The sequence below is a fragment of the Micropterus salmoides genome, unplaced genomic scaffold (genome assembly GCF_014851395.1).
Source record: "Micropterus salmoides isolate LMB-PRFRI ecotype aquatic unplaced genomic scaffold, ASM1485139v1 Ms_hic_scaffold_15, whole genome shotgun sequence".
Classification (NCBI taxonomy): domain Eukaryota; kingdom Metazoa; phylum Chordata; class Actinopteri; order Centrarchiformes; family Centrarchidae; genus Micropterus; species Micropterus salmoides.
In genome coordinates this window covers 26,188,596-26,209,927 of record NW_024040596.1, presented here as the reverse complement: position 1 = coordinate 26,209,927, position 21,332 = coordinate 26,188,596, and the positions used below count along the sequence as shown (strand labels likewise).

Sequence of the window (21,332 nt, the reverse complement as noted above, 5' to 3'; positions counted from 1 at the left end):
AATGCACAGTAATATAATAAATCATAGCAATGGCAACCACATTTTATAAATATGTTGATATTACTGTTGTAAGTGTGATTTACATAATAATCAATGGTGTTTACCTAACATCTTTTTAAAAGCATTTGTCATGAAACAATCACTTTGGGCAGAAGATTTAGTGCACAAGTCCTATTGGGTTTTTTCCTATTTTGTCTTACAGTTAAAAGACTGTAAAAAGTAACAACATACAAAGTGTCATTTGACCACATATAAAGGTTGTTCCAAATGGCCAAACTCAAAGTCAGAGAGAAAGAGCCTGCTGTCACAGAGGCTATGTTCAGACTGCAGGCCTTAATGCTCAATTCAAATTTTTTTCCCAGATCCGATTTTTTTTTTGACAGTTCACATTATTGCTCAAATGTGGCCCATATCAGACTCGAGTGTGAATTGTCCACGGCCTGAAAGTGATCTGCCTGTGCAGAATGTGATCATGTAATTAGGTAAATTAATTAGGTAGGCATATGGAGATACATTTATTAAGAAATATATCTTAATAAATATTTCAGTGAACAATGTCACAGAATCCAGAAGTGTGGATACACTTAATTTGTACCACATCAGAAAATTAAAAAACAATAAAAATTTGGTCACAAAAAATAAAACTGAAGGACGACATGTATTTACAAAAACTACTCAAGGTGGATGGGTCTTGTGCATCTTAGGCACTGTCAGCTGTTGCAACAATCATCCTACAAATCCCCCCCAACATCAGCTGCCTGTGAGCACAACTGGCATTTATCATGTACAGCTTTTTTGTTATGCAGAATTTAGATTCACAGTAGCAAACATGTAGCAAACAATACTATACAGTATTCTAGTGTAAATGCATAAATTGAAGAAGCATACTCAAGTTAAACAAAATAGACTGCATTTGCAGACAGACTTTTATTCACATTCTATTTTTACATTTTTTACCTCACTAACATTGACATCAACAACTTGACATTTTGCCCTGAATCCATCCATGCAAAAGCAATACCTAGGGTTGGCCAGCAGATGTCACCATTACTTGAATGAAATGCAGTGCCATTTTCTGCACTGTTGCTTTAGTGGTTCAGAAAGTTTTGTTTCCTCTGCTTTGGAAGGAGTGGCAAACTCCTTTTGTAAGACTCGTAAACTACAGTTAAGAAATCTGTTTACTCATTGATGTAGTTTGTTTCCTAATAGATAAACGTCATAAAATACTGATCAAATGTGACACATATTTTAAAGATAAATCTTACCCTAAACTGCTTAAAAAGTATAATTTCCCCAAAACACATGATAACCCCTTCACCTATAGTAACGACAGTTACGTACTGTAACTCCAGATTCTATGTGTATAGGCGCAGCTCTCCAAGGCTATCGCTATTGGGTTTAACCCTCTGAGCGCCTGCGCAGCACTGAGAAAAGTTGTCTACGCCAATCCACAGCGTGGGCCTCTCCTACATCCGCACCTTGTGTGTACACACACACACACACACACACACACACACACACACACACACACACACAGGTGAGACCTGGCCTTCGGCTCCCAAAATGCCTTTTCTTCAGCACTGAGAATCAAGGTCCGATGAGGCCTTCAACTTAGAGGGCTGCGCCTATACACACAGAATCAGGAGTTACAGTACGTAACTACCGTTCTATTTCGTATAGGCTTCGCCCTCTAAGGCTATTGCTATTGGGTTAGAGGCGAAGCAGGATGAGTCAATGCCTCATTGGCCCATACGGTACCACCAAGCACAAAACCCACCTGCCCAGAGCCATAAATGAGCCACCCAGTCACCCGCTGTCAGCGGCAGTGGTGTCGGCGTGCGCACAAGCACCGATGGTGTGAAATGGGAGGCAGGGGACCGACCCATGTGTAATAGTCGGGAAACTGGATGGGTGGCCCAGCAGCTGTACAGAAGCAGGTGGGGTCACAACAGCGACCGCATCAGCCGCGCACAGAGCAGGGCCAGCGCGAGCAGTGGTCACTCCTCCCCACCGTCCCGTGGGAGAGGGCGCACCACACACACTCACAAGGGAAAATGACTCAGCCAAAACACTCACTACTGAGTGAGTCAGCGAGAAACAGGAGACATCCCACAGGTAGAAATGGACGAAAGAGCACGGGGACGAGCAGGGAGCCGCCGTGCAGATGTCGTCCACCACCATCCCACCGTGCAACACCACAGAGGACGAGACGCCTCTCGTGGAGTGCACCCTGATGCCATCTGGAGGGGACTCACCGGCGCCAAGTAACAGGACACTGCACGCACTGGGCAGAGAAGGTGGGATGTAGCGTCGTCCTCAGACCCATGGGAGGGAGGAAAGAAGCCTGAGAGAGTAATCACCCGCGACCAAAAGGAACTGACAAAACCCTTAGGCATAAATGTAGGATTGGGGCACAGGACAGCCGAACTGCGGTCACTCTGGATCCTGGAACAACAGACAGTGTCACCAGCCTGTGCCTCCGCACCCCTTTCAGGAAACGCTTCACCAGGGGGTGAGCAAACACCGTCCTGTCACCAAAACCCTCGTAACAGGACGGTGTTCACTCACCCCCTGGTGAAGCGTTGAGATGGCAGCAGTGTAGGTTTTAACCGTGCTGAACGTCCGACCCCTGTCCTCGAGCAGCTGGAGGAAGGAAAGCACCCCTGGTTCAAACACCAGCGTTGGACCGGTGCCCACTTGGAGTAGTAAGAGGACTGAGTAGAGGCGGCTCTCGACCCCTGGATGGTGCAAACCACTTCACGGGATCGCGCCCCCTGCCTGAGAGAGGGCATCCCCCCTCTAGGGGAGTTTCCACGGCTGTCCCGCCAGCAACCGCTGGAGGCAGGGAATCCACAGGCAACAGAGGTAATGGTCTGCTTGCGACATTGGAGCCAGGCTGCACGAAGGCCTGCAGCTGGTCCACGCAGTGTGACAGCGCCCACTGACTTCGTAGAGACAGCGGCGGGCCGAGGAGGAAATATTATGCTTGTTGCATCAGAGCCAGACAGCATGAAGCCAGCTGCAGCCTGTCCGTGTTATGCCACTCCCCTGGTGAGTGGAGGGAGGCAGGGCCTCATCACCGCGCCACTCGACCGGCAAGGGAAGGCATACATGTGGGCCCAGCCACCTGACCATGTCAGGGAGGGGAGCAAGGAGAGAAGGATGTGCAGCTTTGCAGCAAGCCCAGGCTGCTTGTTAGCTGTTTGACTAACACACAGCTGGCTCACACAATGTGGGGAAGTGAGAAACAGCAGCTTTCTTCATAATTTCAAGAGCAGCTGCCTGTGAAGTGCAACACTAGGTCATGTAGTTTACAAGAAACACAATTCTCCCCAGCGTCACTGTCGCCTGCCGTGCGTAACGTGTTTGGCACATACTTGATGCCGTACATCACACATGTACAGCGCACAATACAGTCTGTCACACACCTCTGGATGCAGGTGGGGACTGCGTCGGTGATGCCGTGGTCACGCACGAACCCGCAGTTGGGCTCTGTCGGGGGGAGGGACGTGCATAATGTGTTTCTGTGGGGAGGGGTGTGTGAAGGGACCTCTGATCGTGAACAGAGAGTGTACAGCTTGTTGCTTTGAGCTTGAAGCTGCAGATTAGCCACTTGGCTAACAGCACCTGGCTCACACAGTGTGGGAAATGTGTGTTTGGTGTGGCTGGTTCGACTGAGACAGGGACAGACAGCATTTGTTCAACAACTCGGCCTGCGTGCTTTGGTCCGAGGCGCACCCAGCATGGGGGATGGAGGTCCTTGCAGGACGAAGCCTGTGTCACGGACACCCGTACCGATGTAGCGGCATCCCGCCCCGCTTGGGCAGACTTGCTTTAAGACATTGCTCTTCTTTTCCGACAGGAAATCTTCTGCTCTTTAGACAGCTGGGTGCTGAAGGCCAGGTCTCACCGTTGCTGCTCAAAAAAATGAAGGGAACACTTAAACAACACAATGTAACTCCAAGTCAATCACACTCCTGTGAAAATCAAACTGTCCACTTAGGAAGCAACACTGATTGACAATCAATTTCACATGCTGTTGTGCAAATGGAATAGACAACAGGTAGAAATTATAGGCAATTAGCAAGACACCCCCAATAAAGGAGTGGTTCTGCAGGTGGTGACCACAGACCACTTCTCAGTTCCTATGCTTCCTGGCTGATGTTTTGGTTACTTTTGAATGCTGGCGGTGCTTTCACTCTAGTGGTAGCATGAGACGGAGTCTACAGCCCACACAAGTGGCTCAGGCAGTGCAGCTCACCCAGGATGGCACATCAATGCGAGCTGTGGCAAGAAGGTTTGCTGTGTCTGTCAGCGTAGTGTCCAGAGCATGGAGGCGCTACCAGAGACAGGCCAGTACATCAGGAGATGTGGAGGAGGCCGTAGGAGGGCAACAACCCAGCAGCAGGACCGCTACCTCCGCCTTTGTGCAAGGAGGAGCAGGAGGAGCACTGCCAGAGCCCTGCAAAATGACCTCCAGCAGGCCACAAATGTGCATGTGTCTGCTCAAACAGTCAGAAACAGACTCCATGAGGGTGGTATGCTGCAACCACAGGGGGTTGTGCTTACAGCCCAACACCGTGCAGGACGTTTGGCATTTGCCAGAGAACACCAAGGTTGGCAAATTCGCCACTGGCGCCCTGTGTTCTTCACAGTGAGCACATGTGACAGACGTGAGTCTGGAGACGCCGTGGAGAATGTTCTGCTGCTTGCAACACCCTCCAGCATGAGCGGTTTGGCAATGGGTCAGTAATGGTGTGGGGTGGCATTTCTTTGGGGGGCCGCACAGCCCTCCATGTGCTCGCCAGAGGTAGCCTGACTGCCATTAGGTACCGAGATGAGATCCTCAGACCCCTTGTGAGATCATTTGCTGGTGCGGTTGGCCCTGGGTTCCTCCTAATGCAAGAGGATGCTAGACCATGTGAGTGTGAGTGTGTCAGCAGTTCCTGCAAGAGGACGGCATTGATGCTATAGACTGGCCCACCCGTTCCCCAGACCTGAATCCAACTGAGCACATCTGGGACATAAAGTCTCCATCCACCAACGGCACATTGCACCACAGACAGTTTGTGGATGCTTTAGTCCAGGTCTGGGAGGAGATCCCTTAGGAGACCATCCGCCACCACATCAGGAGCATGCCCAGGCATTGTAGGGAGGTCATACAGGCACATGGAGGCCACACACACTACTGAGCCTCATTTTGACTTGTTTTAAGGACATTACATCAAAGTTGGATCGGCCTGTAGTGTGGTTTTCCACTTTGATATTGAGTGTGACTCCAAATCCAGACCTCCATGCGTTGATAAATTTGATTTCCATTGATAATTTGTGTGATTTTGTTGTCAGCACATTCAACTATGTAAAGAAAGGAGTATTTAATGAGATTATTTCATTCATTTATTCAGATCTAGGATGTGTTAGATGTACAGTGTGTTCTATTTCGTATAGGCTTCGCCCTCTAGAGCTATTGCTATTGGGTTTACCCCTCTGCGCTGCACTAAGAAAAGTTGTCTACACAAGGTGCGGATGTAGAAGAGGCCCACACTGTGGGTGGGCGTAGACAACTTTTCTCAGCGATAACACAGGAGAATTCCTAGGATGCACAGCATGTATGCAGGACAGAGCTGCACACCAGCCCAGTCCAGGCCGGCACCTGACGCCCCAACCCCCGACAAACACACAAGTCAATAACGACATAAAGGTGAGCCAACCAACATTACCCTGCTACCAATCTAACCATCGCCCCCCCCGCAGCCGGGAAAACCACAGACCCCCATCCATGAGTGGTCCAGGGGGCTTTGATTGATCCATTTTGAGATATATTGTAGTCTATTGGACAGTAAGTTATGAGAAAGATTTGGCATTTCTAAACCACCTCAATCTTTTGCTTTTGAGTTTTTAAACTGATTCGTGGGGGTTTATTTTTCCACAAACATTTAGAGATGTTTAAGTCCAGTGATATAAACCAGACAGGAGAGGGTTAGGTGGGTAACACTGAAAACAGGTAATTGATTTTAGGTAGGACCATCATTATTGGTGGAGACTCTTCCCATGAGTGATATGGGCAATGATGTCCATCGCACAAGGTCATCCTCTGTTGATTCAAGTAAAGTCGTGTTGTTTAGCAATGTACACTACCGTTCAAAAGTTTGGGGTCACATTGAAATGTCCTTATTTTTGAAGGAAAAGCACTGTACTTTTCAATGAAGATAACTTTAAACTAGTCTTAACTTTGAAGAAATACACTCTATACATTGCTAATGTGGTAAATGACTATTCTAGCTGCAAATGTCTGGTTTTTGGTGCAATATCTACATAGGTGTATAGAGGCCCATTTCCAGCAACTATCACTCCAGTGTTCTAATGGTACAATGTGTTTGCTCATTGGCTCAGAAGGCTAATTGATGATTAGAAAACCCTTGTGCAATCATGTTCACACATCTGAAAACAGTTTAGGTCGTTACAGAAGCTACAAAACTGACCTTCCTTTGAGCAGATTGAGTTTCTGGAGCATCACATTTGTGGGGTCAATTAAACGCTCAAAATGGCCAGAAAAACAGAACTTTAATCTGAAACTCGACAGTCTATTCTTGTTCTTAGAAATGAAGGCTATTCCATGCGAGACATTGCTAAGAAATTGAAGATTTCCTACAACAGTGTGTACTACTCCCTTCAGAGGACAGCACAAACAGGCTCTAACCAGAGTAGAAAAAGAAGTGGGAGGCCGCGTTGCACAACTGAGCAAGAAGATAAGTACATTAGAGTCTCTAGTTTGAGAAACAGACGCCTCACAGGTCCCCAACTGGCATCTTCATTAAATAGTACCCGCAAAACACCAGTGTCAACATCTACAGTGAAGAGGCGGCTGCGGGATTCTGGGCTTCAGGGCAGAGTGGCAAAGAAAAAGCCATATCTGAGACTGACCAATAAAAGAAAAAGATTAAGATGGGCAAAAGAACAGAGGAAGACTGGAAAAAAGTGTTGTGGACGGATGAATCCAAGTTTGAGGTGTTTGGATCACAAAGAAGAACGTTTGTGAGATGCAGAACAAATGAAAAGATGCTGGAAGAATGCCTGACGCCATCTGTTAAGCATGGTGGAGGTAATATGATGGTCTGGGGTTGCTTTGGTGCTGGTAAGGTGGGAGATTTGTACAGGGTAAAAGGGATTCTGAATAAGGAAGGCTATCACTCCATTTTGCAACGCCATGCCATACCCAGTGGAAAGCGCTTGAATGGAGCCAATTTCATCCTACAACAGGACAATGACCCTAAACACACCTCCAAATTGTGCAAGAACTATTTAGAGCAGAAGCAGGCAGCTGGTATTCTATCGGTAATGGAGTGGCCAGCGCAGTCACCAGATCTGAACCCCATTGAGCTGTTGTGGGAGCAGCTTGACCGTATGGTACGCAAGAAGTGCCCATCCAACCAATCCAACTTGTGGGAGCTGCTTCTGGAAGCGTGGGGTGCAATTTCTCCAGATTACCTCAACAAATTAACAGCTGGAATGCCAAAGGTCTGCAATGCTGTAATTGCTGCAAATGGAGGATTCTTTGACGAAAGCAAAGTTTGATGTAAAAAAGATCTTATTTCAAATACAAATCATTATTTCTAACCTTGTCAATGTCTTGACTCCATTTTCTATTCATTTCACAACGTATGGTGGTGAATAAGTGTGACTTTTCGGGAAAACACAAAATTGTTTGGGTGACCCCAAACTTTTGAACGGTAGTGTATATTCTGACAGCCTGGAGGAAATATTCACACCCAGATATTTATTATTCCCAGACTTTAGCAGTGTGGAAGATATACTCACACATTATGGGTAAAACTATGGATTTACTCCAGTTAATGGAGTAGTCTGAGATGAATGAGAATTTATCTGTAAGTATGATTATCTTGTGGTGTACATTTTCTGTTTAAATTCCTTTAATAGTTTTATTTCGATAAAAATTATGATAGCGGCTGCTAGTGGTTCTATAAAAATAGCGAATAGTGAGGGAGAAAGTCGGCAACCCTGCCTGGTAACCCTCTGAAGACTAAAGTTTGGAGAAGTATGATCATTTGTCCTGACAGAAGCTCTTGGGGAACTGAGTTTCCAAATCCAAAATTATTTAAAGTAGCAAATAGAAATTTCCAATTTACCCCGTTAAATGCTTTCTCTGCATCTAAAGAAACAACTGTAGTTCTCAGGTCGTAGTCTATTACATCAAGTAGCCTGTATGTATTGTTATTGGAGTGCCCGCCCTTAATAAATCCTGTTTAGTCGAGGTGTATTATACCAGGAGTGACCTTCTCTTGCCTTCTTGCTAGCGTTTTGCAGATGATTTTAAGATCTGCGTTAATAAGTGATATTGGGCGCTAACTGGAACGGGAGTGTCGGTTCTTTGTCTGGTTTAAGGAGCAGGCTGATATTAGAGTTCATTGTTGGAGGCAACTTGCAAGTACCCCTAATTTGCATTTCCATCCTATAGAATGTGGGCACAAGTATTTCACAGAATTCCTTGTAGAATTCAGCAGGAAAACCGTTTGGCCCAGAAGCTTAATTATTCAGCATAGGTAAGAGGGTTAACAGTTAAAGAAAAGGTGTAGGGATTATCGATACTGTGCTAAAGCACATTTCTTTACTCAAGTTTTTTAAGACTTTGACCTCCAAGTTACATAGATATCCTTCAGATACAGATATTTTTTGAAGTGGTGAGAGAATAGGAAGGGATCCTGGCGTCGGCTTGACACAAGTGTATTAGGGCTGCTGTGGCTGAGGAGATAGAGCGGGTTGTCTGTTAATTGGAAGGTCAGCGGTTCAGTCCCCAGCTCCTCCAGGCTACGTGTCCTTGAGCAAGATGCTGAACCCCGAATTGCTGTTCCATGAGTGTGTGTGAATGTTAGTTTATGTTTGAGCACTTAAGCGTAATTTATACTTCTGCGTCGAATCGACAGCGTAGGCTATGGGGCAACACAGAGGCTACGACATCGCCTGACGTGCACCTCCTCAAAAATGTAACTACACGTCGAGGCGACGCAGACCGTAAGCACTGTGATTGGTCGACTTGCTAGCATTTCCGGCCTGTACTTCTTCGCCTGTTTCAATTTCAGTTGATTTTCCATCAGTGAAGAAAGCAAACATGGATCAAGTCGAGGACCGTTTGGTAGAGGAAATCAGCAAGTACACGCATTTGTACGACTCTTCTTCGGTAAATTATAAAGACTGTCAGCTGGCAACAAATTCGTGGAGAGAAATTTCCTCGAACGTGGGTTTGGAGGTGGCGGAATGTGTGAGGCAATGGAAAAACTTGAGGGACAAGTACGTTCGCCTCCGCAAAAAAATTGCCACGAAGAGTGGGGACCGAGGCGGAAAAAAAGTCTCTGCCTTTTATATGTTTTTGTCTGGGTTGGCACCCCACGTGAAGCACCGGGAAACGGAGTCAAATTACAACAATAAGGTAAATATATCGTGTCTTTGTGTCGTAAACCTCTGCATTGTGTTAGGCTAGCTAACAAGCTAACAATGCTACCATAGCCCTTTTCTACAGGAAATGCTAACGTTACCAGACATTTGCCATCTTATTTGCTCTGCCTTTCTGTGCATATGCACTTGATGCATCCCCTATATGATGGTAAAAATGCCAAGACTAACTAAAATATTTATTTCTGAAACAATGCAGGATGGGAGCAATTCCAGCAACTCTAACTCCTCTGCTTCAGCTGCTGCGGGACCAGCTGGTAGTTCATCTTGCAGCGAGTCTACATCCTGCAGTGATGATCACCAGTCCCGCCACCACACCCCTCTGTCCCCCCCGGCCAACTCCTCTTTCCCCCCAGCCCAAGGATCCAACAGAAAAGGAAGAGGAAGGACCAGGAGGACTGTAGCATCCAAAAACAGATTCTGGAGTTGGAAGCACAGCGGTTGGAATTACAAAAGACACTTACCAAGGGCAACGATAAGAGTGCCAGGTTTGGACACACTGTTGCGGATATGCTGCGGAGACTGCCAGAGGAGTACAGACCACAGGCAATGTTCGATGTGTACAAGCTCCTGTTCGAGCGGCAGCAACCTCAATGAACACTCCGAAATGAGGACTATGATACTTTGCACTGTATCCACTTTCATTTGTATATAGTTTGTGCCTTTTGTAAATAGTGTGTGCCTCTTTTTTTTTTATAATAGAACAATAACAGGTCTTATTTACTACACTAGCAGTATACAGTTTGTGCCTTTTCTATTTAGTTTGCATTTCAGTTTATTTGAAGATTTAATTTAATATATTCAACATTTGTTCTTGCTGTTGTGTTGTTGCAGTGTGACAGAAAATAAATAACACAAGATTTCAAACCAGGTCTTTATTTACAAGGTTGCATGTCAGAATCATTTCTTTAACATACATACAATTTACTGTCCAAGATGGCACACTATCTTCTCCTGCCATGGCACAAGACCATTAGGTGACTGAAAGAAGGCCATCAGGTCATTCCGCACACCTATTGCAGCTCTGGTGGAACGAGCCCTTGACAGGTGACGTGGATCTAGTGGTTCCAGAAGATTTGTGTCCCCTGCCACTACTCTCCTCCACTCGCCTAGTGTCACCTGTGGTGACCCAGCAGTGTCAGAGTCTGCAAAATTAGCAGGGATGTATCTGCAGACAGGCGTGTTGGTCTCAGTGTGGGCCAGGAAGTTGTGTAGAGCAGCACAAGCTTTGACAATGTTCACTGCCTTGTCTGGGTGACATTCCAGTGACCGCCCAAGGATTCTCCACCTTGCCACCAAAATCCCAAGTGCATTCTCAATTACCCGCCACGCTGTTGAGTGACGGTGGTTGTAGGTCTGCTTATCCCTGGTCAAGTTTGTCCCTGTGTAGCAAAACAGAAAGTATTAATGAATAGGCAGTCACTGCATGCCAATGTAGCTATGATGTAGGACATTTTTCTTACAGTATGCAGACACTATGAAGGGTCTGTACGATTTAATGTGTGTATATAGGCATTTTACAGATCTATATATAGGTAAATGTACACAGAGACACATACAGTGAATATAAAAAGTTTACACTCCTCTGTTAAAATGCCAGGTTCTTGTGATGTAAAATAATGAGAGATAAATCATGTCAGAACTTTTTCTGCCTTTATTGTGTGGTATATCTAATGCTTTGGAAATTCTCTGTACCCTTCTCCTGACTGATATCTTTCAACAATGAGATGTCTCATTATTTTACATCACAAGAACCTGGCATTTCAGCAGGGGTGTGTAGACCTTCTATATCCACAGTACACACACACACACACACACACACACACACACACACACACGAAGTACAGTACTACTACATGAAATCGCTTTTGTCTGTGACATACCTGGAAAGGGACGCATGAGGTTGTTGTGCAGGGGGAATGCAGCATCACCAACAATCACGTATGGGAGTGGTACTCCTGTTCCTGGTGGGGGAAGGTTCAGTTTTTGTTCAAGAAGCATAGAACCAAATCAACTCTCCCTGAAGATACCCCCGTCACTTTCCCGTCCATAACCCCCGACATCCACCATGGTAAAGCGATATCTAGCATCGCAGGTAGCCATCAGAACAATGGAGTGTGCGCCCTTGTAGTTGAAGTAGTCGCTCCCGGCGTGCGGTGGTGCCTTTATGTTGACATGCTTTCTGTCTACGCTGCCAACACAGTTTGGAAAGTTCCATAGTCGCCAAAAATCAGCTGCAATAGCATCCCATTGGGCGGCTGAAGGGCAGGGAAGGAACTCTGGCTGTAGTGCTTCCCACAACGCTTTACAGACCTCCGAAATTATGGACGACACTGTGCTTGACGACAGTTTGTAGCTAGCTGCTACGGCCTGCTGGCTTCAACCTGAAGCTAAAATCCAAAGGGTGACTGCCAGTCTGTCTGATGTCCACGGGATACTGTGCGTAGACTGATGTACGATCAATGGCTGTACACGACAAACCAAATCGTCAAATCTAACTGCCGACATCCGAAAATATCTGAAATGCATTTCCTTGTCAATGTCTCTCAGTGGCCGAACCAACACAGAAAATTCTCCCTCTGTCTGCCTCAACCTGTTCAACGGTCGTACATGCCTCTTCTCCGACGCCTTCTCTCGTTTCTGCGTTTTAGTAATTTCAGTAGAAGTAGCTGCTGTTCAACATTGATCAGCTCCAACATAATCCACTCAGTTTCAGTCGCCATTGCTTGCAACACCACGAGTGGCTACTCACAACAGCGAAGAAAGTCAACACAGTGCGATCCCACTGTGTATATGTACATGTGTATATAAACCCCACCGCCACCTACCGTTGGAGGTGTAACTGCAGAACGACACAGACACTTACACACAAGTCTAAATGCCTGGCTACGTGCTAGCCTACGGCGTAGCTACGTACATAGCCCCTACGCAGGAGTATAAATCCGCCTTTAGGCTCAGTGAATGAATTTGAGTGTGAAAGGTGAATGCAGATGTAGTGTAAAAGCACTGAGTGGTCGAAAAGACTAGAAAGGCACTATATGGAGCATTTGTTATTATGGTTGAAGATCCGCTTTTAGCTGTATGATGCAGCAAACCTTCTGATGGATTGAGAGAATAGTAAGTGACCCCCTCAGCCTGTCAACAGCAGTCATCTTTCGGCTTAAGATGAAAGAGTAATTGTTGGATGTAGAAAGTGGTGTGTCTGATTATTGTAAAATACTTTTGTCTACAGCCTATGTGGTGAAAATGTAGGTCTTAGATGTTGCAAAGAGCAAACGCCAGCAAACGCAGTTAGTGAATCGGGGCGGATTTATGTGTGAAGCAGACATGTGAGTGTGTTACTGCCACTGTTAAAAGTCGGATATCTGATGGCTTAACAAAGTGTAATTTCGGATGTAGAAACAAAACATGTTTTTATCTCATCCTATAGGCCTACTATAGTATCCTACGTGATACGTTCTGTTATCTCTATATACAGACAAAATGGTTGCGTATCGCAGCAAATGAGGTTTAATTTCAATCTTCAGGTCATTACATGTAAATTATATCATTTGTAACACATCTTGTGTGGATTCTGAAAACAGATGATGTTTATTTAAATATATCCTTTATATCCCGACTAGTCCGCAGTTCAGAGGCAGTGCTTTTTACATCGGTTATAAAAAAGGCTGTTATGAGTTTGAATAGATAAGATCTGTTTTTCTTATAAATGTTGATTGATAAAATTCTATTTCAGCAAAATAGTAGGTCTATGTAGGCGTATATTTGTGATTTATTAGACTAAATCTAAACGGGTGGTCTCTCTTCCTGATCCTGTCCAGAGATGCCTTGACATGATTGGTTCAGAAACAACAAAAAGGTTGTAAATAAGATAGGTGTGTAAAAAGGGTTGTGTTTTGACTACAAGAAGGTTGAAGATATCCCCACAAAGCACCACTTTTATAGTCAGAAACTCTGTTGCTGTTTGCTGCTGTGTCTCACTTCAACTCCAATCCAAGATGTGTCTTGTTGCTGGTAGGTACACTCAAATTAACTATATTGGTGTGTTGCTTGTATTGGCTATTTTATCTGATCTTTTTAATATAAAAAAGTTTTTCTTCAAATAGCTCTGAATTGCATCGATGTCTCAAACCGTGATGATGCGGCAGGCAGGAGACAGCGGATAGCTCATTTCTTAAGGTAAAAAGGGGGGGCGTATTTGTGTTAACTAGTGATGTGTTTTAATACATGCCCAGAGATTCGTAAACTCAAACTATTTAATGTATTCTAGAAGAACATCACTTATTTGACGGAGAACGACCGGCGCACGATGGTATGTTATGTTTTAAATTTGACGTAGTTAATATTCTTTCTCAGTTTGCAATAAATATAATTATGTGTAAATTGTGTGGTTTTTTAGCCATTAACTGTCTCCTATGCCCTGTTTGTTGATCAAAGAAGACCCCGCTGTGACACAAAATGGGTGCAGAAATGATTCCCCGTGGGGCAACAGGTCTTCCCGAGTCTGAAGGTATGCTACATATATGCACATTTATTTTTATCACATATAGAGAAACTGTATGCGTATTAAATCATCTCATTTGTTTTATTCATATGTTTACTGTTTTTACTTGTATCCCTCCACAGCAATAGAGCCAGACTATGCTGAATTGGAAATCATTGTCATAGAGGACACACAGGAGAGAGGTATGTATCTACAGTTTACTTTAGAGTTTAAGAATAGGAGTGTATAAATAATAAATTTGTTTTGTTTTTTTCCTGTGATCAAAAAGAAAACAGCGCTCCCTCGTCACCATCGATCCCTGCTGAGGTCTATCCGGACACCCTCCAACTTTATCGCCTGGCTCAAATTGTTGCTGTTGGTCTGCTAGAATCATCTGTTAACGGATTGTTAACGGTTTGGACTGATGCACAGGATGTGAATTGGAGGGAAGACGAGCAATTGGTTGAAACGGCTACCGCCAGTGTTTCTCAACCTTTGGATTCCCTTGCTTTATCATTTAAATTGCACGCGTGGACCGAAGATGAACTCCAATCATGGCATGCACGCGGTTTTCCTGATGAACAGATGACAACTCATAGTAAGCCTTCCAACATATCTGTAACTGCCAAACAGCCAATTCATCAACCCATGGTAACATTGCCGGCAGGAGTGTATCAGCGACTGGTTACTCTAAAAAAGCCAATTTGCACACTAACCGGTTCACAAAATCTCTAATTCTACTCAGATAGCGTTTTTAATGTTAAAAACCCATCAGCAAATTAGAAATGAGAGTATGCGACTTAGGAAGGAGACTTTAGAGTTAAAAGCTAAAATAGATTATCTCTTAAAATTCAAAAGACTAACAAATTATACTGTGTCAGATTTCCCCCCCCCCCATTCTGTTTAGTAGCGTCTTTAATCATGAGTTGGAAACGCCTGTGCAAATCATTTCATCAAAAACGAGTCTCCCCAGTAACAAGCAACGAGTTGGAGGTGATGATCGAATTTTGCTAGTACTTCAGATGTAATTGAGAAAGATGGAATTTAACCATAAGGCCATCCACTCAGATTTAGAAGATGTAGAAAAAGAGCTCTGGGATGCATCGGTGGCATACGATCAGTCTCTGTCCGATTTGGAAACTGTTTTGATGATGACAACTATGATATGGAAATGACAGCGGCTGAAACTCTTCATCATTTGCACAACATTGGTGTTTTGAACGGGAACGTCTCAGATGATATTTAACCAGAGGACGCAGTTCCTTCTCCACACGTATACATAGTCCCCCTGCGCAAACAGGTGAAGATCAACCTTCACAGGCATATGCATTTCGCACTTCACACACTGGGGGTAATTCTGTGTCTGAGAGACAAAATATTCAATTCGGCTCCAAAACAAATATACCTGATCAAAGCCAGCGTTACAGCAAAGAATTGTCTGAACTCATACAAAAGGCAGGGGCATGGCGGGGGTTTAATATTACAGAGAGAAAAAAATTTAACGGTGTGGAAATAAGAATATAAGTGCGAGTTATTGCATGCTCTAAAACATCAGTTAACAGAAATTGTTGATTTTTCATCAAGAGCAGCTGCTCCTGACAGTCAGCTAAATGTGGTCTTGAGAAGACCATCCATGGCGAACGATACGTGTTGTGTTCTAAATGCTGCTGACTATAATGCTTTGACATTTCTGAATGAAGTTGAACAAATTATGTAGAGTAATTCCAGAATGAGATCTGACAGTGATTTGGATATTGTTGTTACAGTGGCCATCAACAAGCGCGGGGGAGGAGGGTTGCGGCTCAAATTAGGGAATATCCCTAATGAAATAAATGATTACATTTGTCAAAAGAAAGCAGCATGCCTATATGTCCCTACAAACGCTGACAACAACCTTTGTTTTTCTTAGTGCGTCTCCTGCTCTGTACCCTCACCTGTCTAAAGTACAACTTGGCCAGCATGCACAGCAACTCCAGACAGGGTTTAATGCAGACCATGAAGTTGCCCTGTCTGATGTGTCCAAATTTGAACGCTTTTTGGATGTTAAAATTATCGTGTTTCATCACAATCAAGGCACAAAGAAAGGATTTGTATCATATGCGAGAACAAAATCACCAGAAGACAGTATGGCTGTATCTGCACAACGATCACTTTTACCTGACAGAAAAAAAAGAGAGAGAAAAAAAAAAAACTTTCATTTTTCGGGAGTTCTTATGTTTGTGATTTCTGCCACAAATGCTACTCAAACAAAGATTGCCATAAATGTAAATATTTTTGCAACATGTGCTTTTCTGATGTCATGTGCAGAGTACTACAGGCATTTGTTCAGACTGTGGCCGCATATACAGATCAGATTGTTTTAACAGACAAAACCGTGAGATTCAGAAAAGTACAAGGGCTTTACTTTATGTGATAAATATTGCAAGGACTGTGGTTTTCATTTTTCTGTAAAAACAGGCGGTGTAGGACACACATGCCGGAGGAGGAGTTGTGGTCATTGTGGGGGTGATTTAGCATTAGATGTTCAACGCCCCAGACTAAATGTGTTTTATGACTTTGAAACACAAACACTTGACCCGTAAGCACGAGGCCATGTTCGTATGTGCCATTGATTTTGAGAACGAGCGCTGGTGTGCCTCAGGAGTAGACTGTGTTGACCTCTTTGTGAAAAAATACAGGCAACCAAAATATAAAAATTACACCCACAACGCATCAGGGTTTGACAACTACATTTTGCTTGATTATTTCACAAAACAGGGTATAACACCAAAGCTAATAATGAGGTAGCAAAGCTTTTGATGCTTGATGTTGCATTCAGACAGAGATGGATTCCTACTGCTTTCTCCCTATGCGCTTGTCTAAAACACCTTCCGCTATGGGTTTTTCAGATTCACATTCAAAATAAATTTTTCCACATCTTTTCAACACTCCAGAGAATGTTAATTATGTTGGTTCATACTCTGATTTGCATTTTTACAGCTATAACAGTATGTCTGACTGTGAAAGAGCAAAACTCCTTGAATGGTATGACACAGTTTGCGATGAAACGTTTAATTTTCAGGCAGAGCTGAGGTCATATGGAATAAACGATGTCCTGCACAAAGCCTGCTTAGCATACCGCAAAGTATTCATCGGATGTACCAGTATGGATCCTTTTGATTACACTACCCTCGCTTCGTGCTGCATGTCTGTAGTCAAAACAATTCCTCCCTCCCAACACCCTGTCGTTAATGTATGACGGTGCGTACATGAACCCAGAGATGGGGACTTGAGTTAGAGACTCGGACTCGAGTGCGACTTAAGTCACACACACACACAGTGACTTCAGACTCGACTTGAGACTCGTCCTCAAAAGACTTCAGACTCGACGAGCGTCGTCTGTATGCTGGCACAGACAGTTTGCCGTTTGTGTCAAAGGCAGACGACTGGACACCAGAGACTGGGCCCTATTTAGGAGATCTTACTGATGAGATTAATGGAGACACCGGTGGCGATGACTATTTAGTGGAATTTGTCTCTGGTGGGCTGACAAAATCAGACACTATAGTAAGAATCTGTCCTTTGGTTCCAAATCCCATTCAATACAATAGGATTTTCACCACAGTATTTGAGCTTTGATTATAGCACCACCTATAAGCCGAATTGCACCAAGATTTTGAGGTGTCATCAGGGGCCCATGGGGAACAAATGTCCAAAATTTTGAATCAATTGGACTTGTGGTTATGGAGATATAAAATGAAAGTCAATGGGATTTTTTATGTCTTTGATCTGCAGTAACAGCGCCACCAAGTGGGCATATTTGGGTGAACTTTTGGTCTATGGAGTCAGGGGACCATTCTGAACAATTTCGGCTCAAGTTTCATGTCAATGCGGATTGAGGTTATAGAGGAACAATTATTTGTTAAATAGCGCCACTTAGGGGCCAGTAGCACCAAATTTTGTACAGCCCATCAGGGGGCCATGGCACACTAGCCAAATGTAAGATATGACGTCACTTCCTGATTTTAGTATTTTTCACAAACATTTGTTAGTTTATAATTCCAACAGTTTTTTGAGTATCAATCTGGGGGAGCACAAACCTTCATCAGCTTTCTAAAAATAGATTTCAGTTATGGCAATGTGGCAGAAATGGGCCTGGCCTATACCATGAGATTCAGCTGGATCCCCCGAACGCATAAATGTAAGGTTTTTGATATGCGCCTGTGTGAGTGTGAGTTCCAAGCCCAATCACAATTACCTTGTGTATAGCGTCCCCTAGAGGTAGAAGTGTGTGAATTTTTGCACTTGAGGTACTTGCAGGGGTGTGGAGCTACCCTATGAGTTTCGCAGCTGTAGCACTTACCGTCCAGGCTGCAGTACCACTTTTAGCGGCGGAACAAACAAGAGGGCGCCGTGATACCCAGAGTTCTTTTACCAGAGAAGAGCTCAAACATCAGGAGAACACCACCAGTAGATTTAATTCCGACTTTTCTCATGTCAGTGGAAATTTTGGACACTTTGGTCAAGGCTTCACTTTCCGCTGTTCATGTGGTGAGACGACAGGGAGGACGCTCGACTTTGTTTGTTTTTCCATTGCGGAAAAGTTGTACATGTACCTGCTTCCAGGTACTTTTCCTATTACCTTCATTGAGGTTCTAAGCGAGCTGAGGCGATACTATACTGAGGTGAAAACACGGCAGACTGCTGATGAGAGAATCGTCACTATTCACTGCGTCATTGTGCGTTCCAGACGGAGTAACCATGAACAACTCCGCCATTTTTAAATAGTTTGGCCAGAGGAGACTCCTCCTCCTCCATCAAACGAGGAGGTGCAGACTTTCCATTGTTTAGTTGCCGACGAGAGGATCCAGCGAGAGCTTGATGGGGCAATGAGGTACGAAAAAGTGTATCAAGAAGTGTGCTGTCCACACACGGCTACAAAAGGACATTCCAGCAATGTAGGGAAAAGTAAAGAAAACTGAAAAGTGACTACAGAGCTGTAAAGGACACAGTGGTTCAAGCCGAAAAAGCTGGAAGTGGTATGAACAGATGGACGGTATCTACGGCCATAGACTGGCGAGCAACGGGAGGGAGGGTGGACTTGACTCGGCCACCAGTTTGTTGGAGTCTCTGATGGAGGATGGTAAATGTTTAAGTTTAACATTAATTCTGTGGGCACACTCTGCTTGAGAGTTTTGTTTTCTGTAGGCTGGCTTTTGGAAAGCTAAAGCTCACTTATAACAGCGAGGACTACTAAGTCGTAAACTTGTGTCACCATGTCTTTTATGTAGCAGCTGTAATAATACATGTGAACAATTTAAAACACACAACCTTTGAATGACATGCGAGTTCAAATGTTAGCTACATTAGCATAACTTACTCTCTTGCGTTGGCTTTGAAAACCCGGGGTCGTCTCGTAGTCTGAACTCTGTAGTAATTCCCAAACTCTACGGTTGTTTTTCAGCAGCGTTTCATTTTGGTGCCTTCAGCTTCTCCTGAAACAACATTTGTCTTCATGCTGTGAGAAAGCCGAGGATCAAAAACAGCATTCACTTGATTTCCTCCATTGTCGTGTGTGTGTGTGTGTGTGTGTGTGTGTGTGTGTGTGTGTGTGTGTGTGTGTGTGTGTGTGTGTGTGTGTGTGTGTGTGTGTGTGTGTGTGTGTGTGTCTCTCAGGTGTTTATCGCATAGAAGATTACGTCACGGCAGTTTCCTGCTGCGTCGGTATGATGACCAGGTACTATTGTGGAGGTGCTATCTGCATTGGAAAATGAAGCGCAAAGCGAGTTGAGGCGAGTCAAGCTGGTATTGGTGATGGAAAAGCACCAAAAGTGACCAACCAGAGAGGGTAACACTTTGGATCACTACACCACAGTTAGCAGTGCGTATCACACTGTCCCTCGAGCTCTACTGGGACACTTTGACCACACAATGGTTCACTTGATTCCTGCTTACAGAGAAAAATTAAAACACTGTAAACCTGTAGTAAGGACATCAAAGCAGTGGACCAGTGAAGCTGTAGAGAACCTCCAGGCGTGTTTGGACTGCACTGACTGGGATGTTTTCAGGTCTGTTACCAACAACCTGGGGGAGTATGCAGAGGCTGTGACGTCCTATATCAATTTCTGTGAGGACAGCTGCATACCAACATGCACCAGGGTGAGATGTGAGACAGCTGTACGCAGAAAGATTACAGCACCAGTTCTCAAATAATGATGCTTCTGTCTATAGAGGCTTCAGATCACCAGCTACAAACCTAAATCCTCCCACCCCATGAACGACTCAAGCCTTGCCAATGATGAAATGTCGTTTTGAAAGACAATGGGACAGACCTGACACCATCCCCCATCACACCACTGATCGGCCACAGTCCTCTATCTCATCCTCCACCTCCTACCCCTCTCAACATCCTGGAGAGGGATGTCAGACTGTTCAGGAGGCAGAAACCTCGCAAAGCAGCTGAGCCGGACTCTGTCTCCTCATCCACCCTGAAGCACTGCGCCAATCAGCTGTCTCCGGTGTTCAGACATTTTTAATACCTCGCTGGAGACATGCCATGTGCCAGCCTGCATCAAAGCCTCAATCATCTCTGTCCCCCCCAAAAAAAACAATTACCACTGGACTAAACGACTACAGACCCGTCACCCTAACCTCTGTGGTTAAGTCTTTGAGCACTGTAATGGGAATTCCATGAGTACCAGCTCCAAACACAGTCATGTAATTACAGTGTGGGAGGATTTACTGGTGTCCTTTTTAGACCGATTTCATATTTCATTATTGGTCCCTGATTCCAGGGTGGTGCCCCATAGTTATTAATGACAATTAATACATATAGATATTAATAATTTTATTAATATTTCTAGAATGATATTGATATTCTGTCATGGGTTGGTCTCTCTCCCCTTTTTTCCTTTTGTTCTCCGTTTCCCCGCCCCTGTTGTTTCTGTCAGTCATGTGTCTCTTGTCCCATGTCTGTGTGTGATTGGGCGTATCTGAGCCTGGCCTCTCTCCACCTGCAGCACTCCGCACCTGGGACTCATCAACTCATCAACGCCTCCAGTCTTAAGCTCTGGTTCAGTCTCCACTCGTTGCCAGTTCGTCCGTTTACCTACAGTGGTATTTTGCTCCGGCCAATTTCCTAGTTTGACTAAAATACCTTTTTGTGACTTTGCCTATCCTCTTGTTTCCTGTCTGCCACAGTTCCACCCTGGTGCGGTGTCGCTGCCAGCCTGCCTGTATTCTGGATCGCCAGCCCGTTGCTCACAGCCTGCCAGTCTGCCTGCCCGTCCTGACACTATGCAATCGGATCCCCCCGAGACTGGAAACTCTCCTCCGCCAGCCCCCCGAACTCCTTTGCCATCTCTGAGCTCTTTAAATAAAGTCCTGCCTGTGTGCCTGCCTA

At 44.7% G+C, this 21,332-nt stretch overlaps 1 long non-coding RNA gene across 2 annotated transcripts; it reads left to right on the top strand.

The window, feature by feature from the left end:
* Nucleotides 1–12,465: 12,465 nt before the first annotated feature.
* Nucleotides 12,466–21,332, top strand: LOC119904539. 2 transcript variants are annotated; one of them, XR_005444719.1, is made up of 7 exons: nt 12,466–13,482; nt 13,575–13,647; nt 13,739–13,780; nt 13,906–13,978; nt 14,095–14,154; nt 14,241–21,024; nt 21,131–21,332. It is a non-coding gene; the product is annotated as an uncharacterized LOC119904539 (long non-coding RNA). The 2 variants fall into 2 exon arrangements; XR_005444718.1 differs by having other exon boundaries at nt 14,241–21,332.